Source organism: Prenolepis imparis, unplaced genomic scaffold (assembly GCF_030444845.1).
Source record: "Prenolepis imparis isolate NDT839.2.m4 unplaced genomic scaffold, iyPreImpa1.0 SCAF_1, whole genome shotgun sequence".
NCBI classification, from domain to species: domain Eukaryota; kingdom Metazoa; phylum Arthropoda; class Insecta; order Hymenoptera; family Formicidae; genus Prenolepis; species Prenolepis imparis.
In genome coordinates this window covers 18193016-18211877 of record NW_028141159.1, presented here as the reverse complement: position 1 = coordinate 18211877, position 18862 = coordinate 18193016, and the positions used below count along the sequence as shown (strand labels likewise).

Genomic DNA, 18862 nt, shown 5'->3' with positions numbered 1-18862 from the left:
CGATACTTTTTACCGCTGACCCTATGCGACGCAACATTATTTTAAGTATATCAAGTTAAAAAATTTGTACGCTGGTGTCTGTTTGGTACCAAAAGATTCTGTAATCAATGTATTATTAAAATGTATAATCGATGAATTTTTGGCTCGTCTTAAAATATTAGAAATCGATACTTTTTTGACGCGGACCCTGTGCGACGCATCCTTATTTTATGTATAGCAAATGAAAAAGTTTGTACGCTGTTGTCTGCTTGGTACCAAAAGATTCTGTAATCAATGTACTATTAAAATGTATAATCGATGAATTTTTGGCTCGTCTCAAAATATTAGAAATCGAAACTATTTTGACGCTGACCCTGTGCGACGCATCCTTATTTTATGTTTATCGTATTAAAAAATTTGTACGCTGTTGTCTGCTTGGTACCAAAAGATTCTGTAATCAATGTCCTATTAAAATGTATAATCGATGAATTTTTGGCTCGTCTTTAAATATTGGAAATCGATACTTTTTACCGCTGACCCTATGCGACGCAACATTATTTTATGTATATCAAGTTAAAAAATTTGTACGCTGGTGTCTGTTTGGTACCAAAAGATTCTGTAATCAATGTACTATTAAAATGTATAATCGATGAATTTTTGGCTCGTCTTAAAATATTAGAAATCGATACTTTTTTACCGCTGACCCTATGCGACGCAACATTATTTTATGTATACCAAGTTAAAAAATTTGTACGCTGGTGTCTGTTTGGTACCAAAAGATTCTATAATCAATGTACTATTAAAATGTATAATCGATGAATTTTTGGCTCGTCTTAAAATATTAGAAATTGATACTTTTTTGACGCGGACCCTGTGCGACGCATCCTTATTTTATGTATAGCAAATGAAAAAGTTTGTACGCTGTTGTCTGCTTGGTACCAAATGATTCTGTAATAAATGTACTATTAAAATGTATAATCGATGAATTTTTGGCTCGTCTTAAAATATTGGAAATCGATACTTTTTACCGCTGACCCTATGCGACGCAACATTATTTTAAGTATATCAAGTTAAAAAATTTGTACGCTGGTGTCTGTTTGGTACCAAAAGATTCTGTAATCAATGTGCTATTAAAATGTATAATCGATGAATTTTTGGCTCGTCTTAAAATATTAGAAATCGATACTTTTTTGACGCGGACCCTGTGCGACGCATCCTTAATTTATGTTTATCGTATTAAAAATTTGTACGCTGGTGTCTGTTTGGTACCAAATGATTCTGTAATCAATGTACTATTAAAATGTATAATCGATGAATTTTTGGCTCGTCTTAAAATATTGGAAATCGATACTTTTTACCGCTGACCCTATGCGACGCAACATTATTTTAAGTATATCAAGTTAAAAAATTTGTACGCTGGTGTCTGTTTGGTACCAAAAGATTCTGTAATCAATGTGCTATTAAAATGTATAATCGATGAATTTTTGGCTCGTCTTAAAATATTAGAAATCGATACTTTTTTGACGCGGACCCTGTGCGACGCATCCTTAATTTATGTTTATCGTATTAAAAATTTGTACGCTGGTGTCTGTTTGGTACCAAATGATTCTGTAATCAATGTACTATTAAAATGTATAATCGATGAATTTTTGGCTCGTCTTAAAATATTGGAAATCGATACTTTTTACCGCTGACCCTATGCGACGCAACATTATTTTAAGTATATCAAGTTAAAAAATTTGTACGCTGGTGTCTGTTTGGTACCAAAAGATTCTGTAATCAATGTGCTATTAAAATGTATAATCGATGAATTTTTGGCTCGTCTTAAAATATTAGAAATCGATACTTTTTTGACGCGGACCCTGTGCGACGCATCCTTAATTTATGTTTATCGTATTAAAAATTTGTACGCTGGTGTCTGTTTGGTACCAAATGATTCTGTAATCAATGTACTATTAAAATGTATAATCGATGAATTTTTGGCTCGTCTTAAAATATTGGAAATCGATACTTTTTACCGCTGACCCTATGCGACGCAACATTATTTTAAGTATATCAAGTTAAAAAATTTGTACGCTGGTGTCTGTTTGGTACCAAAAGATTCTGTAATCAATGTGCTATTAAAATGTATAATCGATGAATTTTTGGCTCGTCTTAAAATATTAGAAATCGATACTTTTTTGACGCGGACCCTGTGCGACGCATCCTTAATTTATGTTTATCGTATTAAAAATTTGTACGCTGGTGTCTGTTTGGTACCAAATGATTCTGTAATCAATGTACTATTAAAATGTATAATCGATGAATTTTTGGCTCGTCTTAAAATATTGGAAATCGATACTTTTTACCGCTGACCCTATGCGACGCAACATTATTTTAAGTATATCAAGTTAAAAAATTTGTACGCTGGTGTCTGTTTGGTACCAAAAGATTCTGTAATCAATGTGCTATTAAAATGTATAATCGATGAATTTTTGGCTCGTCTTAAAATATTAGAAATCGATACTTTTTTGACGCGGACCCTGTGCGACGCATCCTTAATTTATGTTTATCGTATTAAAAATTTGTACGCTGGTGTCTGTTTGGTACCAAATGATTCTGTAATCAATGTACTATTAAAATGTATAATCGATGAATTTTTGGCTCGTCTTAAAATATTGGAAATCGATACTTTTTACCGCTGACCCTATGCGACGCAACATTATTTTAAGTATATCAAGTTAAAAAATTTGTACGCTGGTGTCTGTTTGGTACCAAAAGATTCTGTAATCAATGTATTATTAAAATGTATAATCGATGAATTTTTGGTTCGTCTTAAAATATTAGAAATCGATACTTTTTTGACGCGGACCCTGTGCGACGCATCCTTATTTTATGTATAGCAAATGAAAAAGTTTGTACGCTGTTGTCTGCTTGGTACCAAAAGATTCTGTAATCAATGTACTATTAAAATGTATAATCGATGAATTTTTGGCTCGTCTCAAAATATTAGAAATCGATACTATTTTGACGCTGACCCTGTGCGACGCATCCTTATTTTATGTTTATCGTATTAAAAAATTTGTACGCTGTTGTCTGCTTGGTACCAAAAGATTCTGTAATCAATGTCCTATTAAAATGTATAATCGATGAATTTTTGGCTCGTCTTTAAATATTGGAAATCGATACTTTTTACCGCTGACCCTATGCGACGCAACATTATTTTATGTATATCAAGTTAAAAAATTTGTACGCTGGTGTCTGTTTGGTACCAAAAGATTCTGTAATCAATGTACTATTAAAATGTATAATCGATGAATTTTTGGCTCGTCTTAAAATATTAGAAATCGATACTTTTTTACCGCTGACCCTATGCGACGCAACATTATTTTATGTATACCAAGTTAAAAAATTTGTACGCTGGTGTCTGTTTGGTACCAAAAGATTCTATAATCAATGTACTATTAAAATGTATAATCGATGAATTTTTGGCTCGTCTTAAAATATTAGAAATTGATACTTTTTTGACGCGGACCCTGTGCGACGCATCCTTATTTTATGTATAGCAAATGAAAAAGTTTGTACGCTGTTGTCTGCTTGGTACCAAATGATTCTGTAATAAATGTACTATTAAAATGTATAATCGATGAATTTTTGGCTCGTCTTAAAATATTAGAAATTGATACTTTTTTACCGCTGACCCTATGCGACGCAACATTATTTTATGTTTATCGTATTAAAAAATTTGTACGCTGGTGTCTGCATAGTACCAAAAGATTCTGTAATCAATGTACTATTAAAATGTATAATCGATGAATTTTTGGCTCGTCTTAAAATATTGGAAATCGATACTTTTTACCGCTGACCCTATGCGACGCAACATTATTTTAAGTATATCAAGTTAAAAAATTTGTACGCTGGTGTCTGTTTGGTACCAAAAGATTCTGTAATCAATGTGCTATTAAAATGTATAATCGATGAATTTTTGGCTCGTCTTAAAATATTAGAAATCGATACTTTTTTGACGCGGACCCTGTGCGACGCATCCTTAATTTATGTTTATCGTATTAAAAATTTGTACGCTGGTGTCTGTTTGGTACCAAATGATTCTGTAATCAATGTACTATTAAAATGTATAATCGATGAATTTTTGGCTCGTCCTAAAATATTAGAAATTGATATTTTTTTGACGCGGACCCTGTGCGACGCATCCTTAATTTATGTTTATCGTATTAAAAAATTTGTACGCTGGTGTCTGTTTGGTACCAAATGATTCTGTAATCAATGTACTATTAAAATGTATAATCGATGAATTTTTGGCTCGTCTTTAAATATTAGAAATCGATACTTTTTTACCGCTGATCCTATGCGACGCAACATTATTTTATGTATATCAAGTTAAAAAATTTGTACGCTGGTGTCTGTTTGGTACCAAAAGATTCTGTAATCAATGTATTATTAAAATGTATAATCGATGAATTTTTGGCTCGTCTTAAAATATTAGAAATTGATACTTTATTGACGCGGACCCTGTGCGACGCATCCTTAATTTATGTTTATCGTATTAAAAATTTGTACGCTGGTGTCTGTTTGGTACCAAATGATTCTGTAATCAATGTACTATTAAAATGTATAATCGATGAATTTTTGGCTCGTCTTTAAATATTAGAAAACGATACTTTTTTACCGCTGACCCCATACGACGCAACCTTAATTTATGTATATCAAGTTAAAAAATTTGTACGCTGGTGACTGTTTGGTACCAAATGATTCTGTAATTAATGTACTATTAAAATGTATAATCGATGAATTTTTGGCTCGTCTTAAAATATTAGAAATCGATACTTTTTTACCGCTGACCCTATGCGACGCAACATTATTTTATGTATATCAAGTTAAAAAAATTGTACGCTGGTGTCTGTTTGGTACCAAAAGATTCTGTAATCAATGTAATATTAAAATGTATAATCGATGAATTTTTGGCTCGTCTCAAAATATTAGAAATCGATACTTTTTTGACGCTGACCCTGTGCGACGCATCCTTAATTTATGTTTATCGTATTAAAAAATTTGTACGCTGTTGTCTGCTTGGTACCAAAAGATTCTGTAATCAATGTCCTATTAAAATGTATAATCGATGAATTTTTGGCTCGTCTTAAAATATTGGAAATCGATACTTTTTACCGCTGACCCTATGCGACGCAACATTATTTTAAGTATATCAAGTTAAAAAATTTGTACGCTGGTGTCTGATTGGTACCAAATGATTCTGTAATCAATGTACTATTAAAATGTATAATCGATGAATTTTTGGCTCGTCTTTAAATATTAGAAATCCATACTTTTTTACCGCTGATCCCATGCGACGCAACATTATTTTATGTATATCAAGTTAAAAAATTTGTACGCTGGTGTCTGTTTGGTACCAAAAGATTCTGTAATCAATGTACTATTAAAATGTATAATCGATGAATTTTTGGCTCGTCTTAAAATATTAGAAATCGATACTTTTTTACCGCTGACCCTATGCGACGCAACATTATTTTATGTATATCAAGTTAAAAAATTTGTACGCTGGTGTCTGTTTGGTACCAAAAGATTCTATAATCAATGTACTATTAAAATGTATAATCGATGAATTTTTGGCTCGTCTTAAAATATTAGAAATTGATACTTTTTTGACGCGGACACTGTGCGACGCATCCTTATTTTATGTATAGCAAATGAAAAAGTTTGTACGCTGTTGTCTGCTTGGTACCAAAAGATTCTGTAATCAATGTCCTATTAAAATGTATAATCGATGAATTTTTGGCTCGTCTTAAAATATTGGAAATCGATACTTTTTACCGCTGACCCTATGCGACGCAACATTATTTTATGTATATCAAGTTAAAAAATTTGTACGCTGGTGTCTGTTTGGTACCAAAAGATTCTGTAATCAATGTACTATTAAAATGTATAATCGATGAATTTTTGGCTCGTCTTAAAATATTGGAAATCGATACTTTTTACCGCTGACCCTATGCGACGCAACATTATTTTAAGTATATCAAGTTAAAAAATTTGTACGCTGGTGTCTGTTTGGTACCAAAAGATTCTGTAATCAATGTGCTATTAAAATGTATAATCGATGAATTTTTGGCTCGTCTTAAAATATTAGAAATCGATACTTTTTTGACGCGGACCCTGTGCGACGCATCCTTAATTTATGTTTATCGTATTAAAAATTTGTACGCTGGTGTCTGTTTGGTACCAAATGATTCTGTAATCAATGTACTATTAAAATGTATAATCGATGAATTTTTGGCTCGTCCTAAAATATTAGAAATTGATATTTTTTTGACGCGGACCCTGTGCGACGCATCCTTAATTTATGTTTATCGTATTAAAAAATTTGTACGCTGGTGTCTGTTTGGTACCAAATGATTCTGTAATCAATGTACTATTAAAATGTATAATCGATGAATTTTTGGCTCGTCTTTAAATATTAGAAATCGATACTTTTTTACCGCTGATCCTATGCGACGCAACATTATTTTATGTATATCAAGTTAAAAAATTTGTACGCTGGTGTCTGTTTGGTACCAAAAGATTCTGTAATCAATGTATTATTAAAATGTATAATCGATGAATTTTTGGCTCGTCTTAAAATATTAGAAATTGATACTTTATTGACGCGGACCCTGTGCGACGCATCCTTAATTTATGTTTATCGTATTAAAAATTTGTACGCTGGTGTCTGTTTGGTACCAAATGATTCTGTAATCAATGTACTATTAAAATGTATAATCGATGAATTTTTGGCTCGTCTTTAAATATTAGAAAACGATACTTTTTTACCGCTGACCCCATACGACGCAACCTTAATTTATGTATATCAAGTTAAAAAATTTGTACGCTGGTGACTGTTTGGTACCAAATGATTCTGTAATTAATGTACTATTAAAATGTATAATCGATGAATTTTTGGCTCGTCTTAAAATATTAGAAATCGATACTTTTTTACCGCTGACCCTATGCGACGCAACATTATTTTATGTATATCAAGTTAAAAAAATTGTACGCTGGTGTCTGTTTGGTACCAAAAGATTCTGTAATCAATGTAATATTAAAATGTATAATCGATGAATTTTTGGCTCGTCTCAAAATATTAGAAATCGATACTTTTTTGACGCTGACCCTGTGCGACGCATCCTTAATTTATGTTTATCGTATTAAAAAATTTGTACGCTGTTGTCTGCTTGGTACCAAAAGATTCTGTAATCAATGTCCTATTAAAATGTATAATCGATGAATTTTTGGCTCGTCTTAAAATATTGGAAATCGATACTTTTTACCGCTGACCCTATGCGACGCAACATTATTTTAAGTATATCAAGTTAAAAAATTTGTACGCTGGTGTCTGATTGGTACCAAATGATTCTGTAATCAATGTACTATTAAAATGTATAATCGATGAATTTTTGGCTCGTCTTTAAATATTAGAAATCCATACTTTTTTACCGCTGATCCCATGCGACGCAACATTATTTTATGTATATCAAGTTAAAAAATTTGTACGCTGGTGTCTGTTTGGTACCAAAAGATTCTGTAATCAATGTACTATTAAAATGTATAATCGATGAATTTTTGGCTCGTCTTAAAATATTAGAAATCGATACTTTTTTACCGCTGACCCTATGCGACGCAACATTATTTTATGTATATCAAGTTAAAAAATTTGTACGCTGGTGTCTGTTTGGTACCAAAAGATTCTATAATCAATGTACTATTAAAATGTATAATCGATGAATTTTTGGCTCGTCTTAAAATATTAGAAATTGATACTTTTTTGACGCGGACACTGTGCGACGCATCCTTATTTTATGTATAGCAAATGAAAAAGTTTGTACGCTGTTGTCTGCTTGGTACCAAATGATTCTGTAATAAATGTACTATTAAAATGTATAATCGATGAATTTTTGGCTCGTCTTAAAATATTAGAAATTGATACTTTTTTACCGCTGACCCTATGCGACGCAACATTATTTTATGTTTATCGTATTAAAAAATTTGTACGCTGGTGTCTGCATGGTACCAAAAGATTCTGTAATCAATGTACTATTAAAATGTATAATCGATGAATTTTTGGCTCGTCTTAAAATATTGGAAATCGATACTTTTTACCGCTGACCCTATGCGACGCAACATTATTTTAAGTATATCAAGTTAAAAAATTTGTACGCTGGTGTCTGTTTGGTACCAAATAATTCTGTAATCAATGTACTATTAAAATGTATAATCGATGAATTTTTGGCTCGTCTCAAAATATTAGATATCGATACTTTTTTGACGCGGACCCTGTGCGACGCATACTTATTTTATGTTTATCGTATTAAAAAATTTGTACGCTGGTGTCTGCATGGTACCAAAAGATTCTGTAATCAATGTACTATTAAAATGTATAATCGATGAATTTTTGGCTCGTCTCAAAATATTAGAAATTGATATTTTTTTGACGCGGACCCTGTGCGACGCATCCTTAATTTATGTTTATCGTATTAAAAAATTTGTACGCTGGTGTCTGTTTGGTACCAAATGATTCTGTAATCAATGTACTATTAAAATGTATAATCGATGAATTTTTGGCTCGTCTTTAAATATTAGAAAACGATACTTTTTTACCGCTGACCCCATGCGAAAGTAGCTAATTTCTATGAAAAAATATTAATAAATACTTTCGTCTATAAAATCATATCTCGACGTTATGATTATCTCTATTCACAAAAGATTCTTATAGATAATTCTATTTTGTTCGCACTTCTGTTTGAGATTTAAATACTGAATTTTTATGTATTGCATAATTAATTAATATATATTTTTCTATGCCTTGATTGCAATACATGCCTGAGAATATGTCAATTAATTATGCAATGCATAAATATTTATTATTTATATCTTTAACAGAGAATTAAAAAAAATAGAATTTTCTACAAGAATCTTTCGATCAAAATATCTGCATTTCTATTAGATTCGTTCGTCTGTACATACACACACATCCATCGCGCTGCACGTTTCGCGCGAAACTGACCGCAAGACTCTGTGCAGCGGTATCGCCAAACACAGCCTATACGTCTACCACGCTGCGCGCCTCGCGCGAGACTGACGATCAGTCTCACAATCACAATGTCTCGAGAATCAGTCTCGCGCGAGATGCGCAGCGTGGAGGATGTGTAGGGTGTCGGGTGCGCTTGGCGATACCGCTGCTCAGAGTCTTGCGGTCAGTCTCGCGCGAGACTGCAGTGTGTTGGATGTGTGTGTACAGACGCATGAATCTGATAGAAGCATAGATATTTTGTTCGAAAGATTCTTGTATATAATTCTATTTTTTTGGTTTTCTGTTAAAGATTTAAGTAATGAATATTTATGCATTGCATAATTAATTCACATATTTTTATGCATGCATTGCAATCAATACATAAAGAAGTATATATTAATTAATTATGCAATGCATAAAAATTCAGTATTTAAATCTAAAACAAGTGCGAACAAAAAAAATAGAATTTTCTGTAAGACTGTTTTGATAATCGAGATAATCACAACGTCGAGACTAATTACGATTATATGGACGAGAAGATTTATTAATATTTTTTTATAGAAATTAGCTACTTTAAACTCGGTTATTATTTTTGACAGTTATCAGCTGATTTCTGTCAAAAAGTATTAATCGAGGATAAAGTATTATCAACATTACTACTTTAATTTTTATAACGTATTATTACTCTGAAATTTAATTAGCAAATGAATGCTTTAGTAATATTTTTTGACAGAAATCAGCTGATTTAAGCGCCAATTTGTTAATTAAGTTTTTAAATAATATATTTTAAAAATTAAAATAATAATTTGTTTAAAATAATATGTTATGGTATTTTAAACTCGATTAATATTTTTTGACAGTTATCAGTTGATTCTGTCAAAAAAATATTATTATTTTAATAATTATTTTTTAAAATATGAAATCAAAGAATGGCGCGCGCGTAGCGCGCGCTTGTGTTGTTCTAGTATAAATAAAATGTTATAGTACTTTTTAAACTCGATTAATATTTTTTGACAGTTATATCAGCTGATTTCTGTATCATTCTTTTTAACATAAAATTGAAGAATAACGCGCGCTATGTGTTGTTCTAGTCCTTTTCTAAAAAAAAACATGTTAAATCGATTCCCGCAATTATTGTTGACAATCATCGCGAGAATCAGCAGTTTGACAGTTTATCCAAAATTAAATTAAATTAAATAATAATATATGTTTTAATATTTTAAATTGGATTAATATTTTTGACAGTTATGAGCTGCTTTTTTCAAAAAATATTAATCGCGGACAAATAAGTTTATATTAAAAGAATATATTATAACATACTCGTATAATATTATTTACATATCTACAACATATTATTATAATTAAAATTATAATATTTTGTAAGTAATAAACACAGAGGATTTTACCTTAAAATTTACCCTGAAAATCATGGTAATCGTGGGACAATATGATATGGAAAGAATTTTATGAGAATTTCTCTGATTAATATTTATCACAATAATAATATCTATTACAATAAAATATTAAATATGTTTGATTAATTTTACTATGCAGTTTAGTAAGAAATAATCCCAGCTCATTTGCTTTAATAATATAATTTTTTAAATATGACACATATAGGTAATATGAGATATTTAAATAATCGAGCTGGAGTTAATTTTTTAATCCAAATACATATATTCTTGCCAAATAAGTTGTTAAAACTATGTTTATGCATATATATATGAATATGTATGTACATTTATGTTTATGCATATATATATGAATATGTATGTACATTTATGATTATGCATATATATATGAATATGTATGTACATTTATGATTATGCATATATATATGAATATGTATGTACATTTATGTTTATGCATATATATATGAATATGTATGTACATTTATGTTTATGCATATATATATGAATATGTATGTACATTTATGATTATGCATATATATATGAATATGTATGTACATTTATGATTATGCATATATATATGAATATGTATGTACATTTATGATTATGCATATATATATGAATATGTATGTACATTTATGTTTATGCATATATATATGAATATGTATGTACATTTATGTTTATGCATATATATATGAATATGTATGTACATTTATGTTTATGCATATATATATGAATATGTATGTACATTTATGATTATGCATATATATATGAATATGTATGTACATTTATGATTATGCATATATATATGAATATGTATGTACATTTATGATTATGCATATATATATGAATATGTATGTACATTTATGATTATGCATATATATATGAATATGTATGTACATTTATGATTATGCATATATATATGAATATGTATGTACATTTATGATTATGCATATATATATGAATATGTATGTACATTTATGATTATGCATATATATATGAATATGTATGTACATTTATGATTATGCATATATATATGAATATGCATGTACATTTATGTTTATGCATATATATATGAATATGCATGTACATTTATGTTTATGCATATATATATGAATATGCATGTACATTTATGATTATGCATATATATATGAATATGCATGTACATTTATGATTATGCATATATATATGAATATGCATGTACATTTATGTTTATGCATATATATATGAATATGCATGTACATTTATGATTATGCATATATATATGAATATGCATGTACATTTATGTTTATGCATATATATATGAATATGCATGTACATTTATGTTTATGCATATATATATGAATATGTATGTACATTTATGTTTATGCATATATATATGAATATGTATGTACATTTATGTTTATGCATATATATATGAATATGTATGTACATTTATGATTATGCATATATATATGAATATGTATGTACATTTATGATTATGCATATATATATGAATATGTATGTACATTTATGTTTATGCATATATATATGAATATGTATGTACATTTATGATTATGCATATATATATGAATATGTATGTACATTTATGATTATGCATATATATATGAATATGTATGTACATTTATGATTATGCATATATATATGAATATGTATGTACATTTATGATTATGCATATATATATGAATATGTATGTACATTTATGATTATGCATATATATATGAATATGTATGTACATTTATGTTTATGCATATATATATGAATATGTATGTACATTTATGTTTATGCATATATATATGAATATGTATGTACATTTATGTTTATGCATATATATATGAATATGTATGTACATTTATGTTTATGCATATATATATGAATATGTATGTACATTTATGTTTATGCATATATATATGAATATGTATGTACATTTATGTTTATGCATATATATATGAATATGTATGTACATTTATGATTATGCATATATATATGAATATGTATGTACATTTATGTTTATGCATATATATATGAATATGTATGTACATTTATGTTTATGCATATATATATGAATATGTATGTACATTTATGTTTATGCATATATATATGAATATGTATGTACATTTATGATTATGCATATATATATGAATATGTATGTACATTTATGATTATGCATATATATATGAATATGTATGTACATTTATGTTTATGCATATATATATGAATATGTATGTACATTTATGTTTATGCATATATATATGAATATGTATGTACATTTATGATTATGCATATATATATGAATATGTATGTACATTTATGATTATGCATATATATATGAATATGTATGTACATTTATGATTATACATATATATATGAATATGTATGTACATTTATGATTATGCATATATATATGAATATGTATGTACATTTATGATTATGCATATATATATGAATATGTATGTACATTTATGATTATGCATATATATATGAATATGTATGTACATTTATGATTATGCATATATATATGAATATGTATGTACATTTATGTTTATGCATATATATATGAATATGTATGTACATTTATGATTATGCATATATATATGAATATGTATGTACATTTATGTTTATGCATATATATATGAATATGTATGTACATTTATGTTTATGCATATATATATGAATATGTATGTACATTTATGTTTATGCATATATATATGAATATGTATGTACATTTATGTTTATGCATATATATATGAATATGTATGTACATTTATGTTTATGCATATATATATGAATATGTATGTACATTTATGTTTATGCATATATATATGAATATGTATGTACATTTATGTTTATGCATATATATATGAATATGTATGTACATTTATGTTTATGCATATATATATGAATATGTATGTACATTTATGTTTATGCATATATATATGAATATGTATGTACATTTATGTTTATGCATATATATATGAATATGTATGTACATTTATGTTTATGCATATATATATGAATATGTATGTACATTTATGTTTATGCATATATATATGAATATGTATGTACATTTATGTTTATGCATATATATATGAATATGTATGTACATTTATGTTTATGCATATATATATGAATATGTATGTACATTTATGTTTATGCATATATATATGAATATGTATGTACATTTATGATTATGCATATATATATGAATATGTATGTACATTTATGATTATGCATATATATATGAATATGTATGTACATTTATGATTATGCATATATATATGAATATGTATGTACATTTATGATTATGCATATATATATGAATATGTATGTACATTTATGATTATGCATATATATATGAATATGTATGTACATTTATGTTTATGCATATATATATGAATATGTATGTACATTTATGTTTATGCATATATATATGAATATGTATGTACATTTATGATTATGCATATATATATGAATATGTATGTACATTTATGATTATGCATATATATATGAATATGTATGTACATTTATGATTATGCATATATATATGAATATGTATGTACATTTATGTTTATGCATATATATATGAATATGTATGTACATTTATGATTATTGAAACTATTGGAATAATCCCAGCTCATTTGCTTTAAAAATATAATTTTTTAAATATGACACATATAGCTAATATGAAATAGTTAATTAATCGAGCTGGAGTTAATTTTTTAATCTAAATACATATGTTCTTGCCCAAATAAAAATATGCTATAAAAATTAAAATAATAATGTTATAAATAATATGTTATAATACTTTAAACTCGAATAATATTTTTTGACAGAAATCAGCTGATAAATGTCAAAAAGTTTTAATCGAGTTTAAAGTACTATAACATTTTATTTAAAGCATATTATTTTATAAATTTTATTACATATTCTTATTTTAAAATTAATTAACAAATTAACGTTTTAATCAGCTGATTTCTGTCAAAAATATTAATTGCGGATAAAGTATTATAACATATTATATTACTTAAAATATATTATTATAATTATAATATGTTGTAAATAAAATCATATGTTATAATATATGTATAGTTTGTCCGCGATTAATATTTTTTGACGCAGAAATCAGCTGATAACTGTGAAAAAATATTAATCCTATATAAAGCATTATAATTTATTATTTTCAACATATTACTATTTTAATTTTTATAATTTATTATTATTTTAAATTTTAATTAGCCAATTTACACTTTATTAATATTTTTGACATACATCAGCTGATTAAAGCGTTAATTTGCTAAATAAATTTTAAAATAATATTATGTTATGAAAATTAAAATAATAATATGTTTTAAATAAAATGTTATAGGACTTTAAACTCGATTAATATTTTTTGACAGTTATCAGCTGATTTCTGTATAATTCTTTTTAACATAAATAAATTTGAGGAATAGTGCGCGCGTTGCGCGAGCTTGTGTTGTTCTAGGCCTTTTTTAAAAAAGGCATGTCAAGTCAATTCTCGCAAGTTTATATATATATATATATAATCTGTACTGTGAAATTTTAATTTTAAGCTAATGGATCGAGTGTTCCTTTTTTTTGCGAAAATTCTTCTTGTCGCTGAAAGAAGAGACGTCAAACAATTTCCAAATTTTTCGGAAAATAGATTTTTTTTCAACTTTATTTTCATCTCTGTGCACAGTGTATTTCGAAACAATCTGTAATATATACGCAAAAAGATATAGCAGCGTTAAATTAATCATTTATGAGATATTGACGCTAAATTGAGAATAAAATAGTCCATTGATTTTAAAATGGAATCGCGCATAATTCTGTATTCGCAAGCTGCCTAAAAGTTGCCTCTTTTTTGTGATGTTGATTAGCTGCCTCAATATGCATTGTAAATTATATTCATAGCATCGAGGCTGTCATTGCGAGGGTTAGTAGTTTGACAGTTTGTCCAAAATAAAATAAAATAAAATAATAATATGTTTTAATATTTTAAATTCGATTTATATTTTTGACAGTTATTAGCTGATTTCTGCGTCAAAAAATATTAATCGCGGATAAAGTATACATATATTATAACTATATATTATAACATATTATTTTATTTACAATATATTATTATAATTAAAATAATAATATATTTTAAGTAATATAATATATTATAATACTATTTATTTTATTTTATTTTATTTTGGACAAACTGTCAAACATACTGCTAATTCTCGCGATGACAGCTGCTCGATGCTATGAATATAATGCACAACGCGAATCGAGACAGCCAATTAGTATCGCAGAAAAGCGACAACAATGTCAATAACATGCCTTTTTTTAGAAAGGGATAAGATTTTAATTATAAGTTAAGAATATACATTTTAAATTATGTCAAGGAAATAATATTAATGTTTAGCACTAGCGGATCCTGACGTCGATAATGGGGATTTTGCAAAATTATTTTATTCCCTTAGGATCCGCCAGTGATGCTTAGAGATTATTTAAAAAATAAATATATAGAAAATTATTATAAAATTAGGAGTAAAAATATACTAGAATTATGCCCTAAATTTTCATGAAAAATGATATACAATAAATGTGTCATATAATGTCCAAAAATATACTATTTTAGTTATTTTTACATATCCACTGAACCAAGAGAATACTTTTATTACAACAAAAAATATGTAGCACATAGATATATTGTACGGAAGTACCTTGCAATAAATACATGCAAGGTTACCGACAAACTGTAAATGGAGCGATAGTCAGGTCTAATGGAGAATGGTTATTGTTTTACATTGTCGAACGAAATTTACTTCACCAGTGTATGCCGCTATCGAGTTACTATGTGATCATTGAGAATAATAAAATGAATTCAGCACAACTTTTCGCGGCAGAGAAACTGTTCGACGTGCTCTCGAGAAATGATTAATAAAATTAAAACTTTCGTTAGAACAAAATTCATGTAGAAGATATTTCATGATTATCGATAACGTTATTGGAATATTTCACATTAAATGTGAATTTTTGTGACTAATATATTAATTAATCTAGTGTTACTGTGTGACTTTTGGCTTATTCTGTATTAATCACTTTGTCATGCAATATTGATTGCTTTACACAGATGCATATGTATGTGTCTGTGTGTGTGTGTGACTATTGTAGAGACGGTTCATTCTAGAGCATTGATAGACAAGCAGCGAACAAAATTGCAGCAGGGAGAGTTTGCGCAGTTATTTCGGAATGAGGACGAGACGAGCATCAACCTCTAGTAAATATAACAATTATTTATTTCAAGAAACTCGTTTAAGGTGCGCTAAAGTAATATAAATTCAATTTTATTAACGTTACATTATTAACATTGCAAATATTAATCAATATATATATAATTACAATATGTCTAAAAAGTAAGGGAATTAACGCAAACTTTTTTTTATGCATATGTCGGTATATTATTTTAATTATTCAGATGTACTTGGATTTAAACATGAATAATTTTCTGGTAGCGTTATTATTCATGAGATTTAAATATCGCATGAGACATGTAACTTCTCGACTCAATTGATGCTAGATATATTCAAATATGCAATCTTGTGAATTCTGATACGAAAATTCAATAAATTCCATTTAAACTGATATATTACGAACTTTAGATAGCAATAATCAGATAATCGAATATTAACGAGGCAATACGATAATTTCTATGATCCATTATCCATTTTCTTACATATTAATAATTTATGGCACTCGAAAAAAATTACTTGTGGGTATCAAAGTGAGAATTTCTGGCATTGAGATTTTCTGGATTTGTTCCAAAGTTGTGGAACGCGTTCGGAGCTGTCTACTTGGAATTGCAACAAGTCATAGAATAGATGCTATTCTATTATACTGCCAGCTCGTCAACCTTGAAGCGCTACACGATAAAATCCGGTAAAAAAGAAACAAAAGGAACAAGTATCAATTTCCTTATTTTTTTTTCTAATCGAAGGTCGTTCTCAATTAATGTATTTATGTGTATAGTTGTAATGATAATTTTATTCTAACGATAAACAAGTAATTTTTTACTAATTAGAAATGCATGAATGTATAACTTTGGTAAAAGAATAATTTCTCCCTCTGTCTCTCTCGCTTTCTTTCTCTTTCTGATCATCTTCAACAATAAAACTTATTTCTCTATCAGAAAATGTCTTCGAAAGCCGCTTTTACTTTTTTATCAATCATTTTATACTTATTATTTATATTACATAAACACAGTTGAGAAACTAGATAGATAATTTATATACATAAGTAATTATTATAATCTTTTAAGAATTATAATTTAATAAATATCTTTTACATATTATTGAATAATAATTTGTAAAATTATCGCGAAATATCTGAATATTAATATCTAAAATATTAATCTGATATTTATTTACATTAATTAAAATAAGAATTGCAATAGTCGCATATCTATTACATAAGAAAATGGTAGTTACAAACGTAATTATGTTGACGCAATATATGTATCATGTTTTTAAAACAAAGAAACATGAATATTAACGCTATGGCAAAGATAGAATATTAACGCTATGGCAAAGATAGAAAAATTTCATATATGCTACAGTGCGGGCAGTTAATTTATTGTCGTAAAAATTTTCAAAATTTATAATCATGTATACATTATGTTATATGACTTCGAGATATATCAAAGTTATGAAAAAATGATTAGAACATCACTCCTAAATATTTTATTTGTAAACTTTAAATAAATATAAATAAATTTTAGATATCTTTAGATATCAGTTAGTTTCGATTTAATAATGTCACATTTACGTGTTATCTATTTAATATATTTATTGAGTTCATTGCTTCTCTGCACGTACGCAAGGGACCAAAAATATATATAACGAATTATATTATACGGATTAAAGCGATTACGATTCCAATTTCATTTGTCACAAAATGATTCTCTTTCATTGTAATATTTCGTACGATATAATAGTTACATTCGCAATTAGAAAATTTTCCTGGATTGTGTTCTCATGATTTGGATGCGATTTTCAAAGGCGGTGGTAGAAAAACCACGGATATTGTGTTAACGACCGTTACTCGCTTAAAAATCGGCGCGTGAAAATTGCGCGAATAATGAACCACCGTTGGAACGAGCACAGGTGTGGCTCGCTTGGGTGGCAAGAAGCATGTCATGTTAGTTCGTTCAGCAAAATTCTATCAAAAACTATGAAGAAATGTCAGGGCAATTCGACACGCACGAGATTTCTATCTAGCTCGGAATCTCGAGAGAAAGAGAGGAAACAATAATCTGTATGCCTTGAAAATAACGTTCCTTGACAAACAAAAAATTGCGACAGAAACGTAGAAATGCTCCTCGGAATCGAAATAATAAAGCAATGTGCACAACAATGACCTCAATTGCAAC

At 27.9% G+C, this 18862-nt stretch overlaps 1 protein-coding gene across 3 annotated transcripts in view; it reads right to left on the bottom strand.

The window, feature by feature from the left end:
- LOC145934379 (uncharacterized) overlaps window positions 1-18862 on the bottom strand; it is a 120089-nt gene that overhangs the window by 89111 nt on the left and 12116 nt on the right. The gene's annotated exons all lie outside the window — the stretch shown is intronic.